The sequence below is a fragment of the Chiroxiphia lanceolata genome, chromosome Z (assembly GCF_009829145.1).
Source record: "Chiroxiphia lanceolata isolate bChiLan1 chromosome Z, bChiLan1.pri, whole genome shotgun sequence".
NCBI classification, from domain to species: Eukaryota; Metazoa; Chordata; class Aves; order Passeriformes; family Pipridae; genus Chiroxiphia; species Chiroxiphia lanceolata.
Window position 1 is genome coordinate 48,193,826 of NC_045671.1, and position 17,645 is coordinate 48,211,470.

General features: G+C 37.3%; 1 long non-coding RNA gene across 1 annotated transcript; it reads right to left on the reverse strand.

The window, feature by feature from the left end:
- Positions 1-270: 270 nt before the first annotated feature.
- LOC116780140 lies at positions 271-6,845 on the reverse strand. Its single transcript, XR_004354350.1, has 3 exons — positions 6,751-6,845; positions 1,051-1,056; positions 271-282 (listed from the first exon to the last, which is right to left on the reverse strand). It is a non-coding gene; the product is annotated as an uncharacterized LOC116780140 (long non-coding RNA).
- Positions 6,846-17,645: the final 10,800 nt, after the last annotated feature.

The following is a 17,645-nucleotide window of genomic DNA, read 5'->3' on the forward strand; positions in this document are numbered from 1 at the left end:
CCAGGTCCCCACAGCTCCCCCAGCCCGGGGCTGGGGGGCCCCAAAGGCCCCGAGGGGCTCTGGGCCCCTTTCCGTGGTGTCAGAACATGGTTACCACTTCTATCAACTGCGGCTTAACTACAGACACTTAGCCCAGTCTAACACTGTTCCAAATCTCTGTAGCCCCCAGCTGGGACTTGGGGGGGGGGGGGGTGGAGTTGGGGGGGAGGAGGGGGGGGGGGCAGAGGCCCCCCAGAGGGCTCCTGCCCTCTCCTCGTGGCTCCTACAACATGGCCACCTCTCCTTCAACTCTAAACTACAACTCTTCTCTTCCATTTGGTTGTGATATGTTTATATTTTGCAGAAGCACTCATTGGACAAAACTTCAAAACTTCAAGAGTTACCACCCCCTGGGGGTTACCACTTTCAACTGCAGGGGGAAAACTTGGTCCAAACCACTACAGATATATAACATGAGCATGTATAACTCTCTTTTCCAGCATACCATAATGTACATAATTAAATAATTTTTCACCAATGAATAGCTAATATGCCTAAGGAAAACACGGCAAATACTTGGCAGCAGTTTTCTTCTCTTTGAGCAATATATTTGCTTTGGCTAAATCGTCATTAGCATCAACAAATTAGCTCTTTGATTACTGTTGCATTGCAATTTAAAACCAAGTAACTAATTTACCTACCCAATAAAGAAACATCAGGTTAAATGGAAGAGGGAAAAGGCATTTTGATTTCCTTGCAATTTTGCATCCTCAGCTTCTTTTGCTAAGAAATCGCCAAGTTTAACAATGACAGAACTGGGTTCAGTTTGTTGCTCATCAAGAATCTCCTTTATGTTGAAAAAGCCTTCAGTGAAATAATTCACCTTGTGCTACTTACAGGAAAGATGAGCTGGAAGTTGCAAAGTATCTTCTACACAGCTCCATGAGGAGAAAGTCCTGCTTGTCAAACCTGACTTTCTTCTACAAGAGGGTAACCCACCTAATTGATCTAGGAAAGACAGCTGATGTAATCTTTTTGGACTTCAGTAAAGCTCTTGATACAGTATCTCACAGGATCCTTCTGGACAAAATGTCCACCATGCAGCTGGATAAACACAATATGCAATAGGTGAGCAACTGGCTCAAGGATTGAACGAAAAGGGTAATGGTGAACATGCTGGCAACCTGTCAAAGGTGGGGATCTGCAGGGCTCCATCTTAGGCCCTGTGCTCTTCAATATGGCAAATATGGGCACTGAAAGAGGTGAGGCTGCACAGCACACAGAGTTCAATTTCGAGATTTGTCCACCGATCATTTTTGGTGCTCCCCTTTTATTCATGTTCTCTCATAAACAGCACTTGAAGTTTGTTTAGTTAAATGAAATTCCCAGGACAATCCCAAAACAGTACCTTGGTCCCACACATTCACCTTGCATCATGTGGTGGTTGTGTTTAGCCATGGGAAAAATATGGAGACCATGCAGACCATTAAGCAGTGTTCACTTTGAGAACACAGCACTCTCTTTATGAAAAATACCAGTCAAGGCCAAAACACTCCATTTTGATCCTAATTAACTGAATTCAGGTGTTGCTGACTTAACTTGTTCCCACATTCAACATCTTCATAAATGACTTGGACACAGGACTCAAAGGAATACAAAGTAAGTTTGCTGGTGATACTAAATTGGGAGGAGCTGTGGACCCCCTTGAAGGCAGGGAGGCCATGTAGAGAGACGTTGACAAATTAGAGAGGTGGGCAATCACCAGCCATAGGAAGTTTAACAAGGACAAGTGCTGAATTCTGCTCCTGGGACAGGGCAACCCTGGATGTACAGACAGACTGGACATTGAGATGCAGGAAAGCTGTTCTGCAAAAAAAGAAGTGGGGGTCCTGCTTGATGGCAAGTTCAATATGAGTCAGCGGTGCCCTGGCAGTCAGGAGGGCCAACTGTGTCCTGAGGCAAAACATCACCAGCCAGTCGAGGGAGGGAATTGTCCCACTCTGTTCTGCACTGGGGTGGCCTCACCTTGAGTCCTGTGTACAGTTTTGGGCACTACAATATAAAAAAGACATGAAGCTATTAGAGAGTGTCCAAAGTATGACACAAGAATGGAGGGGAACCTGTATGAGGAGCACCGGGAGGAGGTCACTTGGTTTGTTCAGCCTGGAGGAGACTGAGGGAAGACCTCACTGCAGTCTTCAACATCCTCACAAAGGGAAGTGGAAGGGCAGGTACTGATATCTTCTCCCTGATGACCAGTGACAGGACTCAAGGAAAGGGCACGAAGCTGAGTCAGGAGAGGTTTAATGTAGATATCAGGAAAAGATTTTTCACCCAGAGGGTGGTTGTGTGATGGAACAGACTCTCCAGGGAAGTGGTCGCAGCACCAAGCCTGCCAAAGTTCAAGAAACATTTGGACAACATTCTCAGGCACATGGCGTGACTCTAGGGAATGATCATGTACAGGGCCAGGAGCTGGACTCATTGATCCTGATGGATTCCTTCCAACTCAGCATATTCTATGATTCTATGATTCTGCGATTCTGCCTCAAGTCATAGAAAGCTGAGAAAAGCTAATATTTTCATAATTCTTCTGCTTCCAGACTTTAATCCAGGCTTTTGAATGACCACAGCAAACATTCCAACTGTTAATGGTGCATGGAAACATATTATAATGCCAGCACAAACTCTGGAATTGTAAAAGAGAACCAGAAATGGTGACAGTGGTATTGATGTGTGAAAATGACCTCCCTCCTGCTGAGCACATCTCCACAGACCTGCTAAAAGTCTAGTGAAACCTGTTTGAGAGAGAGGATCAGCTGGCTAGTGTATCACCTCCCCCTTGGTGAGCTACACGACTCCTGCAGAACAAGCTCTGCCCGGCACCGAACCATGCCATAGGAACATGCTTGATAGACTTACCAGATCTCTTCTAAAAATTATGTATCAGTAAGATGATGCTGCACTGCATGGTATCAAGATGCCTTGGCCAGATTTTCAAAGTTTCTGGAAAGCTGACAGCTGTCAGCAAGGACATCAGTGCTGAGAACCTCTGGAAATCTTCCCTTCTCATTTAAGTGCTTAAAAACTCCTTCTGAAGCCCTTAATTAGAGACATCAGGATTAACAGTGTTCACTGCAGTAATTGCTACCTCATCCATGACAGTTGTATGTGAAAATGAGGCAAAGTTTGTAGAGAAAACACATTGTTTTTATTTAAACCAGTGTTGTGGGGGAAAGGAAGATTTCAGGATCATAATCCTTTAAGTCTTTCTATTTACTCAGTAATACAGATGCTGAAGCATTTAGAAGGTGACCAACTACAAAACTATAGTCAATTTGAAAGACATGATTTATATATTCAGAAGAAAATCCTCATTATAGATCCTTCAGAATGTAGGAGTGCACACAGGGGGAGGGAGGGAGGTGGGAATGAAGAAGAAGAAAAATAAACAAACCTAAGACAAAATTTCTGAGAAACAGAAAAAAAATTACTGTTTTCAGACCTCTGTAAGGAGTTCCATGGTTTTATTTTTAGCTTCCTTAGGAGACATAGAAAATACTAGACAACAATTTCTTGCTCATCGGCTATTGTCAATATTAAAGTGCACCACTAGCATGAACTAAAAGTTCTATTTACTCTTCTTACTCTTCAATTACAGCTCCTTGATGTTCTTTATGTCAGCTTAAGATATTATTTACTTAAAAAAACCAGCAACTTGGTGGTTGGCTCTTTTAAACAAAAGAGCAATATTATAAAAAGAAGTTTGGTACCAGATGATACATACCCATCTTGATCTTATTATTCCAAAGGGTGTCACAGTGGAAATGGGCACATCCTTTATTATGGCAGACATTAACCCTGAGAGACTAGTCTTTACAACAGAGGAAAAGTGCAGTGGAGTAGTCTTCCAGTAGCTTTAAATGTCATTATGTTATATTGCAGCTAAAGCAGCACCAGCAGGAATTTTAATGAAAGATGAAAGCTGAGTGGCAGCAGGTCTATCAAGAAAGAAAGAAACAAGGACACAGTTACATCACTTGATGCTTAACAGAGTAAGGAAATGCACTCGGGGGGCTTTTTTTTTTAAGCAACTTCCACCACTTTATGCATTATTTAGCTCATTTTCCTGTGTAACTTACACAGAGGTTATCTGTACTCATCAACAGACAGTATTTGCTGCTGCACAAGGGACCATTTCCCCCACCTGTAGTGGGTGCAATTTCAGTTGTGTGTTGTGATTTATTTTTTTTTACCACAATGGCATGTACTGACTTTGGATAAAATGTTGTAGCAGCATAGGGAAACTAGAACTAGTAATAATAGAAATCAATAAACTTGACTTCCAAATGTTGCATGTCTGGTGATATATGTTATCAATTTACTACCAACTTGTTTCTGGGATTACAGTTTGTTTATTCTAAATAAACAGGTGGATATTAGAGCATTTTTATGTCCCTTCAGCAAGTATATATTTAAAAAAAAATATTTAGTGGAAGCTTATTGAAAATAAGTCTGTCCTGAGGCAAACTATATTGTGACATATAATTATAGAGAGCTCAGCAATACAACTTTTGCATAGATCAATACTCTTAGATTCCCAGCACAATCCCCTCTGTGTTTGCGGGTATAAATGAAGTTTTCACGTTGAATTAGCTCAGCTAAGGCAGAATGCCTCATGACAGGATTTAGACAAAGTGGTTGAGTTTACTCAGTGTGCAAAAATCTGAAGAATAAGAGGAAAAGAATGGAAGGAGGGAAGGAGAGAGTCACTTAGGCAACTATTTAGTCAAAGTATGAAAGTAAAAAAAACTATCAGAATTTCTGGAAAATATTTTAGAAGTCCTATCAAAACACAGAGCAATGCTTTGTAAGACCAATATTTTGTCATTTTTTAAAGCAAATATTTTGAGGCTTATGTTACTTTTTTTTTTCAAATAATGTTTCCGATAAAGAAGCATTAGGCCTTTCTCTCTGCTGTTACCCCACTTTTCTTAACTTTACTTTAACCTAATAAAAGGTTAGCTTTCAAAAATTAACCACATGGCAAGGTTTTTATGTAAGAGCATTCCTGGTAAAAAGTCTCATTTTTAAAAATGCATTTCAGGCTTGTTTACTTTGTATTGTGTTCAGTCTATGTTGAACATAATCTTGGGGTTAGAGTAACTGTCTGGGAGAAAATTCTGTTCTCCTTGACTTATTTGGCTCCATAACTCGTAGTTTGGTGGTGCCATTGAAAACAGAGCTTATGCTGACTGTTGTGACAAAGTTATACTTGAGACAGATTAGGTTTTTTATGTTGTAGTAATGACAATCACTGTACAATAACATTCATCAAATATTCCTTTGAAATTACTTCCACAACATGTGTTTGGTTAACAAATGCAGTATCACCCACTAAACCTAATACTGTTCAATGTCAATAAAGCAGTTGCAGTTTTACATAGTGTTATTGTAGCATTTGGGACCATTAGCTTAAGTTTATACCTTTTTTTTCACCTTTTAAGAAAAATATATTTCTTTTCAAACAATTTGGGTTTACTATGGCTTATCATACTTTAAAAAAGGACGAATTTATCACATAAATCACGTGTGCATTAATATGTATACAGAAGCTGTCTTGTCTTTATGATTCTTCATGTGATCATCTTGCTTTCTTCATCTGCATTATTCTGCAGTTCAACTAGTTTCATCTAAGTTTGCAATTCAGAGGTATTTGAGGATAAAACAGAGCTTTCTTTTTAAAATTAACCTGAAATAAAGCAAATATGACAAAAAACAAGAGAAATCTAAATTTGAAGCATAAGTGACTAGACTAAAAAAGAAGAAATTAATTGTAACATGGAACAATTATTTTCCTAACTTTAATTTCAGGTATCCCAAGAAAACCCAAGAAGAAGAAGAAAGAAGAAGAAGAAGAAGAAGAAGAAGAAGAAGAGGAAGAAGAAGAAGAAGAAGAAGAAGAAGAAGAAGAAGAAGAAGAAGAAGAGGAAGAAGAAGAAGAAGAAGAAGAAGAAGAAGAAGAAGAAGAAGAAGAAGAAGAAGAAGAAGAAGAAGAAGAAGAAGAAGAAGAAGAAGAAAGAAGAAGAAGAAAGAAGAAGAAGAAGAATTCATGTTGCAAATCTTTATGCTCCACGTGAGAATGTTCCAGTTAATAGTTTATCAGAGAAAAGTCCAAAAGATATGTAGCATAGGTTTTGTACTGACCAACTCTACTTCACAGGCAGAGATGGTCTTCTGAAGTCATTACCTTCCAATAAACATTAATTGTACATAACATTATTTGCTTTCATCATTATTTTTTTCCATCAACGCGTGGGGGCCTCGGCATGCGGGAGAAGCTGAAAATAGAGATCTTCCCCCCCACAGAGAAGGGGAGAAGGGGAAAAAGGGGGCTCTTCCCACTAAACTCACGTTGCTTGCGGCTGCCTGTGGCCAGGATTTCCCCCCTTTTGTTGGTGGACAAACGCCACTGCTAACACGGCAGCAGAGGAGGGAAAGGGCGACCTCCTCCCCAAAGGATTCCTCTGCAGATGGTTCAGGCCTCTCTGATGAAATACAAGCAGATCTGGGCTGGGGCAGAGGAGGGAGCAGGAAAATGGAGGCAAACCGGGGCCGGAAGACAGCCAGATTACCAGGCCTAAAACGAAGTGAATCTCGAATCCCTCCAACACAGCCTCTGTCAGGGCTAAAGTGGAGTGCCTCCTGTTTCAAGGAGAGAGAAAAAACACACTTCTCACCCCTCCCCACAGTCTTTGGAAGGCCAACAACTGGTTAGTTCTTTTGTGTGGGTCAATCACCCAAGGCAAAAACTACTCTCCCTCATTCAACACCATCCCCTTACAGCGATGCAGGGGAAAGAAAAAATTTCCTGCCTGGGTTTTAGAACAAGTAAACCTATGACAGTTGGAAATAATAGGAAATAATAGTTTTGAGGACTGTTAGCTGCTGTGGAGCTTAGCAGTCCCACAGAACAGCTTCCTCATTCTCCCACAGTGGGATGGTGGATAGTTGGAGACATAAATGTGCAAAAACTTGTGGGTTTGTATAAAGACAGTTTTATAGGCAAGGAAAAAAAACTCTAACAAAGGAAAAGAAGGAATTAATTATCTCCTTCATGTTGTTTTTGGCCATTTCCTGGAAAGGAGGGCTTCATCACATGTAACAGATACTTGGGAAGACAAACTCCAAAAGTTTGAATATTTTTTTGAGAGAAAATTAAGATATCAGCCTGGTAGAATAAGAAAAAAGAAAAAAAAAGTTGTTTATTACTTCTGCATAAGGAGAAATAGCAAGATATCTCGCATAAATCTGGCATTGGGATGCTGTCACAGTCACTTATCATTCCACAGCCTGTTAACTATAGGACAAGGTGGTAGTTCATGGTTCTGTTCCCAGTTTTGATCAAAATTTCCTGAGAGAATGTAAAGATAGAACCATAGAATTTTTTAAGGTAGAAAAATCCTTTAAGATCTTCAAGTCCAACCATTAACCCAACACTGCCAAGTCCATCACTAATCCAGGTCCTTCAGCGCCACATCTAGATGTCTTTAAATACCACCAGGGATGGTGACTCCACCATTTCCCTGGGCAGCCTGTTCCAGTGCTTCACAATTCTTTCAGTGAAGGCGTTTTTCCTGATATCTAATCTAAACTTCTACTAGTGCAACTTGAGGCCATTTGCTCTTGTCCTCTGACTTGGGAGAAGAGATTGACCCCCACATCACTACCTCCTTCTTTTAGGTAGTTGTAGAGAGTGAACAGCTGGTCACATTATTTCTGATCCAAGCCTGGATGGCACTGGCCTTCTTGGCCACCCAGACACATTCTGGCTCATGTTCAGCATTGTGAACCAGCACCCCCAGGTCCTCTTCCCTTGGGCAGCTTTCCAGCCACTCTGTTCCCAGTCTGTAACACTGCAGAGTGTTGTTGAGGCCCAAGGGCAAGACCTGGCACTTGGCCTTATTGGACATCGTAGAATTGGTCTCAGCCCATTGATCCAGCCTGGACAGATCCTTCTGTAGAACCTTCCTTCCCTCCAGCAGATACAGCTCATCAGACACAAGAACTCAGATGCATTTCCTTTAATTCAGAAAAATATTGGTTTTTTTTAGAATGTAATAGAACCCCATAGTTAATCTACTGAAATCCATTCATGGTCAAAAACATCAAAAAGAACATTAACTTATGAATTCTGTTATTTGAGATGAAGCAGAAGTTACAACTTGACTAGCTCAAAGGAAGTGTAACATTGCACGGTGTTTAATATTTTACCTAGTGAGATCTTTGGCACATTAATATTTTCATGCAGTATGTTCAAAGTGTAAAATTATCCTTTTCTCAGTAAATCAAATCACTCAGAGAAAAACTGAAGTACACAGAAGCAGAATTGTTCTGCATCAAACTTTGGTCACATGATCAGTAATACTTCAATGAATCATTATATAGACATTATATTCTAAAGGCAAAACATTTTAGATTTCATTTTTTTGATATCTTTCAGAGTAGTTTAAGGCCAAATCCAGACAGGTCCCAATTAACAATTCTCAATGTCAGCTCCAACTGATCTATTTTAAAAAAAATTTATATCTGGATAGTTTTTGAAAACTAGGGATCTGTGGGGAGATAGCGGGCAGACACAATTACAGTAGGAAGGAAGGAAGTTGAAGAGAATGGCAGGGAAATTTCATATACTCTGTCTTAATTTCCTCTCAGAAGTTAAAGCAAAGTAGTATTTTCATCCTTTATGCATATCGAATGTTTAATGGTCTTTAACTGTAACAGTTTCCACAGAAGAAAAGTAGGTCTATTAGTTAACTTGGAGAGCATCACTGAATTTTTTGAGAGACTTATTTCTGCCTCTTACTTTAGTTTGCAAAACGTGTGGAGTTTTTTATTGCAAATTGATTAAAACAAATTTCAAATTTGCAAACTTCAAATCCACACGCCATTTCAATCTTATGTATGAACATCTGTGCAACAAGACACTTCCCTGTATGTGTATCTGTGTATCTAGACCAAGAGCTGTACCTCTCATCAACTTCTATTGCCATAGGCCTGAGGGTTGTTAATCCTAGAATGCTAGCCTGAGGTTATCTCTAGGTGCATTTATGAACAACATTTGATATTACATCAGAACTGTGCAAATGCAGAGCAGTTCTACTGATTTATATGAATGCACCAGAAAACAGAATTTCCTCTTGATATACATATATATACTGAATTATTTTTACTGAGGTGAACAGTCTAAATATTTTATTTCTAATAATTTAATTCTGCTTTATCCTTACAATGAAACAGCCCTAAATATTTATAAAGTTTTAAAGGGTGAAACCCACAGCAAAAATATAATAAAAAATTGCAGCCACACCTAGTGTAAAAAGACAGCTCTGTATTCCTATAAAGCAAGTAAGCAAGCAGGGCTAATTAGTGTGAATTTGAAAATTCAGCTGTAGTTTAGGTGGATGTAGGTGTTCTTATTTCTGTGATACAATCAAGCTGCAATTAATTTTGAGCAGGAAGAAAAGTCTTTGCCAGGAAAGGTCCACAGAGCTTTGTTGCAAAAAGCATAATGACCATACTAATAAAATAAGAAAAAAATTAGTGTTACATTGATTACTTTATTACTAAGGATTTATATTAAAAATGTGCTGAGTATTTTCATCATTAGTTATATTACTATTATCACATGTAGTCTTACCACAACAAAATGAATCTCTCAGTCAAGCTGCTACTGTGTTATGTGAGACTCTTAAAATCCCTTAAATTGTTGTTGCACTTACTTTTCTGTCATCAAAAACCCCTTGACGTAATCTGGCATATGATCATGAACTCTTGGTGAGTTCTACAAATACTGCCCTATTTGAATTTTCTTCCACGACTCTTCTCCCATGATAAAAAAGGCCATGTACTACACAATTTCATTGCATGACTGGGCAAGATACCAGGGATTTCTGAATCAACTGAGACTGCATTTACATGAGGCACAGCTGACGTGAAGCCCAGTTGTGCCTCAGGAGTTGGCATCCACAGGAACATTCCCAGAGGACAGCGCAGGCATAACCACACCAGAGCTCCTCCTGCTCACCTCCTGCAGAGAGCTCTCAGCTGTTTTATCGGCAGTCTGTGTATCTTCAAACAGCCCCGCTTTCCTTCCTACTGCACCCCAAGGCACACAATACAAGCTTCAGTTCATTGCTATGCAAACATGACTTCTATAGGCTGCCAAAAAAACCCCGAAACAAAAACCGCATTAATTCAGCCACTCTAAATGAAAGAAATGTGTACAAGAACACCACAAGCAGCCTTGGAGAAGACACAAGTTGTTTTATTTGAGGAGTATAGACACACTGTTACATCCCTCCAGTCCAAAGGGCAGCCACTGAAGCTGGTCACAGTAACACATCACAGCTCAGTCTGCTGCACTTTGCATGTGGGGCTGTGAAGGGGATGACATTCTGCATCTCAGCACTATGACCCAGCCATACCCAAAAAAGCTGGTGAGGAAGGTGCTAAAGACAAATCTTAATGCTTGGTAAGATTTGACAAAACGGATTGCATATATTGACATCTAGTAAATTCTCAAAGTCCTGAATGTTTCTCAGAGAAGAGAAATCACATGATATTACACTGGTGCAAAAAGTACAAAAAGTAATAACATTTTCAGACTGATATTTTATTATATCTTTTTGAAAAAATTTAATACTTCTAAGTTCCAAAAGGTAATTAAACCACCATTAATATAAATATTTCATGTATCTGTGCAATATTGATTAAAAAGAGTGAGTTCCTGATCTGTGCTGTCAGTCCTAAAGCTTTGGTGTTCTTTAGTACTTCTCCAGAGCTACAATTTTATAAGCAGCAACAAAAAGTGCTTAGACTGTGCTCTTGTATTCCATTCGCTGTTGTTTTTTACCATTCATATTGCACTGGTTAAAATAATCACAAGTATCAAATCTAGATATTTGTTTAGAAGTAAGAGTTGCTTCTTTATCTGTCTGCTAAATTCTGCCAGGTGGTACATATGGAAGACAAGATGATCAGCAGATGCAGAGTCGGAATAATTGGACAACTCTCAGCATAGTAGAGCAGAATCAGAAAGCTTCTGAGCTGCTGAGACAAATTTATCCATATCAAGAATGAGCAGTGTCATTTCTTATTACTTAAGCCGTGAAAAGCTTAGTGAGTTACGAAGTGGAAGCTGCAGTAGTGCAACTAGGACCAGAAGAAAGAGATAGAGATATAGATATAGATTATATAGATGTAGTTATAGGTATAGATATAGATAGATATAGATATAGATATAGAGATGAGATAGATAGAGATGATATAGAGATAGAGAGATCATAGAGATAGATATAGATATAGATTAGATATAGATATATGATATAGATATAGATGATATAGATATAGATTAGATATAGATATAGATTAGATATAGAGATAGAGATAGAGATAGAGATAGAGATAGAGATAGAGATAGAGATAGAGATAGAGATAGAGAGATAGATATAGATGATATAGATATAGATAGATATAGAAGATATAGCTATAGCTATAGCTATAGCTATAGATATAGCTATAGCTATAGCTATAGATATAGATAGATATAGATATAGATAGATATAGATATAGATATAGATATAGATATAGATATAGATATAGATATAGATATAGATGATATAGATATGGATATAGATATGGATATAGATATAGATATAGATATAGATATAGATAGATATAGATATAGATAGATATAGATATAGATATAGATATAGATATAGATATAGATGATATAGATATGGATATAGATATAGATAGATATAGATATAGATATAGATATAGATATAGATATAGATATAGATATAGATATAGATATAGATATAGATATAGATATAGATATAGATTAGATATAGATATAGATTAGATATAGATAGAGATAGATAGAGATAGATAGAGATAGATAGAGATAGATATGTGCCTGAGGCAACATGAATAGACAGACATCTGGTCAAACCACTTAATTATTTAAGAATAAAACCAGGAAGAGAGAGACACAGTAAGAAGCAATACATGTCAGGAAAACTTACTGTTGCTGCCTTTCACAGTGAGACAGATTACACAGCTGATTGCTGCCCCTTCATCTAACTTTGCTGCCCCTTTATCTGACTTTGTCTGGTCTCTCATATGAGTCCTCATGTTTGTTGTGTTGTACTAATGAGTACTACCTCCTTCTTATGTATAAGATGATTTATGATGGTAGAGCCTAGTATGCCATTTCAAGACCCTGCAAATGATGTGTCACAGAATGAAATTGCTGTCCTTCCACTATTGCCATGTCACAGAAGGAATCAATAGGCTATTCCTTTCTAGTGGCAGGATTCAGTGAATCAAGTAATTTGTGGGTTTTAAATACTCCAGCAAGTAACACCGCACCACCTATAGAGAGGATCATCGAGTGCTCTCTAGCCAAAATGAGCATTATTCAGTGGTGGATCTCTGTCATTCTTCACATAAGCAGAGAATGCCAAAACCAACAGTGGAAAGCCATTATAGATCAATCAACTTCCTGTAAGCCTCTTAATACTGTTTTCAATGTCCATGTGTTTAAATTTCTTTGTACAGCGTGGTGCTCCACTGTCGAATACAATGTGTCACAGCTTCATAACTAATATCTTAGTCAGTGATGACTAAACGTTTCACTTACAATTCTCAAGCAATAGATATTTCCTCCATTTCTCTTGTTTGGTAGGGAAAGTATCACAAAGACTGTTCTGACTGTATGGATTTCCCCTCAGACCCTACTGTATCTTTACTCTCTTGCCTTCCATTGACAAGTCCGCCCATTCTTTTTCTTCACTCCTTTGCTACTAATCAATATTCCAACTTATATCATCTGTCACCAAGAGTGATGCTACATAGTGGTACAATGTGGGATTTCTCAGGATTAAAGTACTTTTCTGCATATACTTGCCCTTTTGTATTTCTATTATTTGCTTATTTCACAGCGAGCACAGCTCTCTCCCTAATACTCTTAATTGGGCACATTCCAGCTGACAACTGAAAATTCACTTAACACTGGGAGCAGGAGTAGGACCTGAAATATTCAAGTATCAATCAGAGCCACACCGTGAAATTTCTTGCACTCATTCATGCATGTACATTTCTGATCAAAAAACTACTAACAGCAAACACTGACTTTTGAACTGCAGTATAATGTACAGATCTGTTAGGTATTACATTCTTACCCTTTACCTTCTTTCTAGTTACTTCTTCTGCTTTGAATATCTTTCAGATCAAATCAGAATGAATCTATCGCCACTCTTTTCACAACTGGGCCCGTCTCTTTCACATGGGACCTGGAACAACGACCTCCTTTATATAAAATCTTACAAGAAGAAATTTGCTTCAAATATGTTATCAGAATATAGCTAACAATAAGACACAGTGGTTACAGAAGCAGTATTTATTAGCAGACCTCACTGAATGCTATTGTAAACATTTCTCTATTAAACTAATCTCAGGATTTTTTTCCCTACATGCTCTTTCATTAAGATATAGAACCTTCAGAAACTGATTTTCTGCTGTAAATCTCAGTTACATCTCTAATGTAGACACTTCACATCTGTGCAAGTGCTTTTACAGCTATGTCTGTGAACTGCCTGCTAGAAAAGCTGAAGGACCTGTACTTCTCTCTTTTCTTTTGTTTTGTTTGATTTTGTCTTGTTTAATTTTCTTTCCAATATTCAAAATACAGAACTATGTGTTTCAGAGTAAAGGTTTGACCTTGTTCAGGTCTGGTAAAAAGGAAGTATAATTTCAGTTTAGATCAACATAAAGCAATACAAAAGAGAACACTCCTCTGCCTGGTTCCCACTCCACATATAAAACAATGGCTTGAAGCTGACCATTACTGCTCAAGAATAAGAACTTGTCTGTATGAAAACATCAACAAAGTGTTAGTAATGATTAAAAAAAAAAGGTGTATTGTGACAGAGATTGTCACTTCATCAGTACAAGTCCTTGACACGCTCATGTCTCGAAAGAGTACATAGAAGAGTGATGGGGATAATCACAAGTATGATGAACAGGGCCAAGAGAGACCAGCTATTTATCAACCCTCCCACTTCAAAACCTCTAGATATTAAATGAAACATAAGGATATGATTTCTCATGTAGCAGGTAGCAGGCATATGATACCCATTGTCTTCAAAAATTTTTAAAGGTAATGGCTCCAGTAGCCTATGTCTGTGTTTTTAAAAGGGCAGAAAAATTGGAAATAGCATTTTAGTAGCAATCTTCAAACTTCTGGCTTACCTCTTGCTCCATGCTAAAGCTAATACAGCAGCAATGATAGGAAGATTCATTTGATCCACTAGATATTAAGCACCCTCACTACAGGGTTGAGAAACACCCTCTCTATAAGAAACTTGCTGAAGTAATAACTGATGATATAAATGTACCCAATAAAGATTTTCATAAGGAAGCTGTAACACTGACTGCTGCAAAGCCAAACAGGTGAATTGCTATAGTAATTATAAATCACATATATTAAACTCTTAACAGTGATAGGTTTATATAACATGTAACCAAAATAGGTCTTTGTAATACCCCATGTTCTTTCGACCAAATTAGATTTTGTGGCCATCATGATAAATAATAGGTAGACATTAGGCAAAGTTTCTACTGCTGCCAGGCATCTTCCTTTTTACTGAAATCCTGTTTTGTCTTTACATTTAAAACAAAAATTAATCTACAGAAAAATACAGAGTGATGATTGTTGAAACGTGGTACTCTAGGTCTGTCTATTGAAATAGTTGATGCTATGTATACGTCTGAATCAAAATCCAAACAACTGAGTCCTGGGTATTTTCAGAATGTGTCTGAATTAGTTGTAAATCAGAGGTCATGAGGTAGTTTGAAATGTTCAGGCCATTTCTGTACCCTGCAAAGAGTATGTAGGGGTGGAGCTGGTGTGCAAGGCAGATGCAGATGTAACAGAACTAGAACAAATAAGAAAGAAAATTAAAAAAAAAAATAATTGAAGGAGACAAAATGAGTCTTGCCAAAAGGAAGGGAACAGGGAAAATTACTGTAGTCAGCATATGGATTCTCTTACTGGACTGCATTAAAACTGACAATTTCCTTATAAACTTCCTCTGAGATTAACAGAACAGAGATCTCTCAGGTTTACTTTTTAGAATCAAGCTTAAGTGAACACATTCAAAAATAAAACTATGCTGAAATTCTTGACTTTCATATCTTCTGAAGACTATAAAAATTCCGATTTCTATGCTTTTACTAAAAACCAGATGTGTACGAACTGCCCCGTGTGACTGTAGCCACTGTCATTCTACCAGATAGGTGAAGACTAGAAGCTCTTTCATTGAGGACAGATCTGAATTTTAATTTGGTAATCGAAATTAAAAGAAAGAAAATCTCTTTGTAAATTATAACTAGATTGATAGCAGAGAGTGCTCATGATATTTTAATCTGGCAAAGGTGGATTTTATAAGTGATTTAGATATATTATGTCTAGACTAAAATTAAACTTCATTTTTGTTAGGAAAAAAAAAGAAAGACAAGCATTCAGTCAAAGTAAGATGATCACTTTACTTTTTCCTAAACTCCCTAGCAGAAAAGCCTAGAAGAGAAACTGTGTTATTTTAATATATATCTAGAGCAGGTTTACAGTTTGTTAAGCATCAGATAGCCATAGGATGAAGTAGAAATGCATCTCTGTGATTAAATTATATCAAAACACCATTATACAAAAGCTTATTTCATCTGCAGCCCACGTTTACTTAGTCAGCCATTGCCCTGTATACACTTATTGGTTTCAGTTGAAGAACTGCAGCAAGACAAGAGGAAAGAAATTTGATGTTGGAAAAAACACTATGTAAAATGCATTGAAGTAATGTTGACTAAATATTATTGTTAGACTATGTACCTGACAGAAGTTTTCTATTGGTAAGATTTACATTCTCAAATATCTGCTCATCAAGGGACATACTGTACAAGGATGCTGGTCTTGCCAAAGAATTTAGAAAACTCTAAAAGAATGAATTAAATTCTGCTTAGTGAAAACTATATTGGCATAAAAAACATGATTAAGTTGGAAAGAATATAGTTGCAAAAGAAGGTATAGTTTCAGTACAAAATAAAACATAAAATTAGAAAAATATCAGTATTGACAGCCTATAAAAATCTTACAAGAGAATCTTCTCTTAGATATTTCTTATCCTTACTCTTTGTTGAACTAAAACAAGAGGAGAAAACAAAACTGTTAGAAGCATTTTAAAAATAATTGCTACTCTACTTTTAAAACAGATTTTTTTTCTTATTTTTTTCTCTTTCTTTTCCAAAACATCTGACCCTATTCTCATTATAGAGCCAAAAATAAAATCATGTGCAACATTTTACATTCTTTTGTAGTAAAAACCATACTGTGAGAGAAAGTGTCTCCTTCAGTCACTTTGTCCCCCCTCTACTTTCTTCTTCTGAAGGGGTAGATCAATCCCCATGGATTTTCTCACTGATTATTTAAGAAGTGGGAAAAAAACCCTAAAATGTGACACTTTCATTAAGACATTTTCATAACTTAACTCTACCTTGAAACAGCTAAAAAGCAAAGAATTCAAAAGAAGTTATAAACAAAGACACAGTGGAAATTTTGTTGCAAAAGAGGAAAAAAGTCAATCTGTTCTACTGAGGTATATTAATCTGATGATCATTCAGTATCTTACTTTTTGAGAAAAAAATGATGGGCTAGGTTTCAGCAAGCATTTGCCCTATTTGGATCTCATCAAGAAGCAAATCACAGGAATATATATGAAGGGGGAGAACCGGCAAAATGTTTTCTCTTCCATTGTGATAAATGGCTCTGTATAAAAATAATTACATCCTTCTCACACTCTGAAATTTCAAATGTATTTGGTACCTTTAGAGCAGAAGCATAAGAATACTGTTCAGAGGCAAAAGGCTCATTGCAGAAGGGCGTAGACAAGAGATTACTCAGCTATGTTGTCTACCTGCTGCCATGGAGCACAATAATAAAGGACACAGTACATACCCAGGACACTGCGAGCACCAACGTTTAGAGAGCAGAATTGGTTAACCTCTTCTGAGGAGCCAGGGAGAGCTCTTCTACAAGGAATAGAAGGTCTGGAACAAAGGATAGGCAGAGATTTGGGGTAACTTATGCATAATTTTTGTCACATGAGCTTGATTCCCATCAAAAATTGTGGAACAATTGATACAAGCCTTCATGTGTTTAATTTTGTTTCTGCTATGAGTTCACATTACTCACACACTATGGACAACTAACTAAATAATAAATTTCTTCAGATTATTTCTTCCTAGACTCAATCCATGAATAGAATATGTTCTTGCATATATGTAATATCTTGTTCCTTTCTTTGCTTTAAAGATACTTTATATGACATTTTACAGACTTTCCAGAGGAAATTCAGGTAGATGTTTGAACTTCAGTTCTTACATTTTCTGAATAATATTGAGTATACCTTATGCTATTGCCTGTGGAATAATTCTTTCTAATACACTGGTAAGACATAGTTGTAAAATGTAAACAATTTTTCCAAAATCTTTTGTAGAAAACTAAATTTAATATAGCATTTTTAGAGCATAATATAACAAATTTATTAATT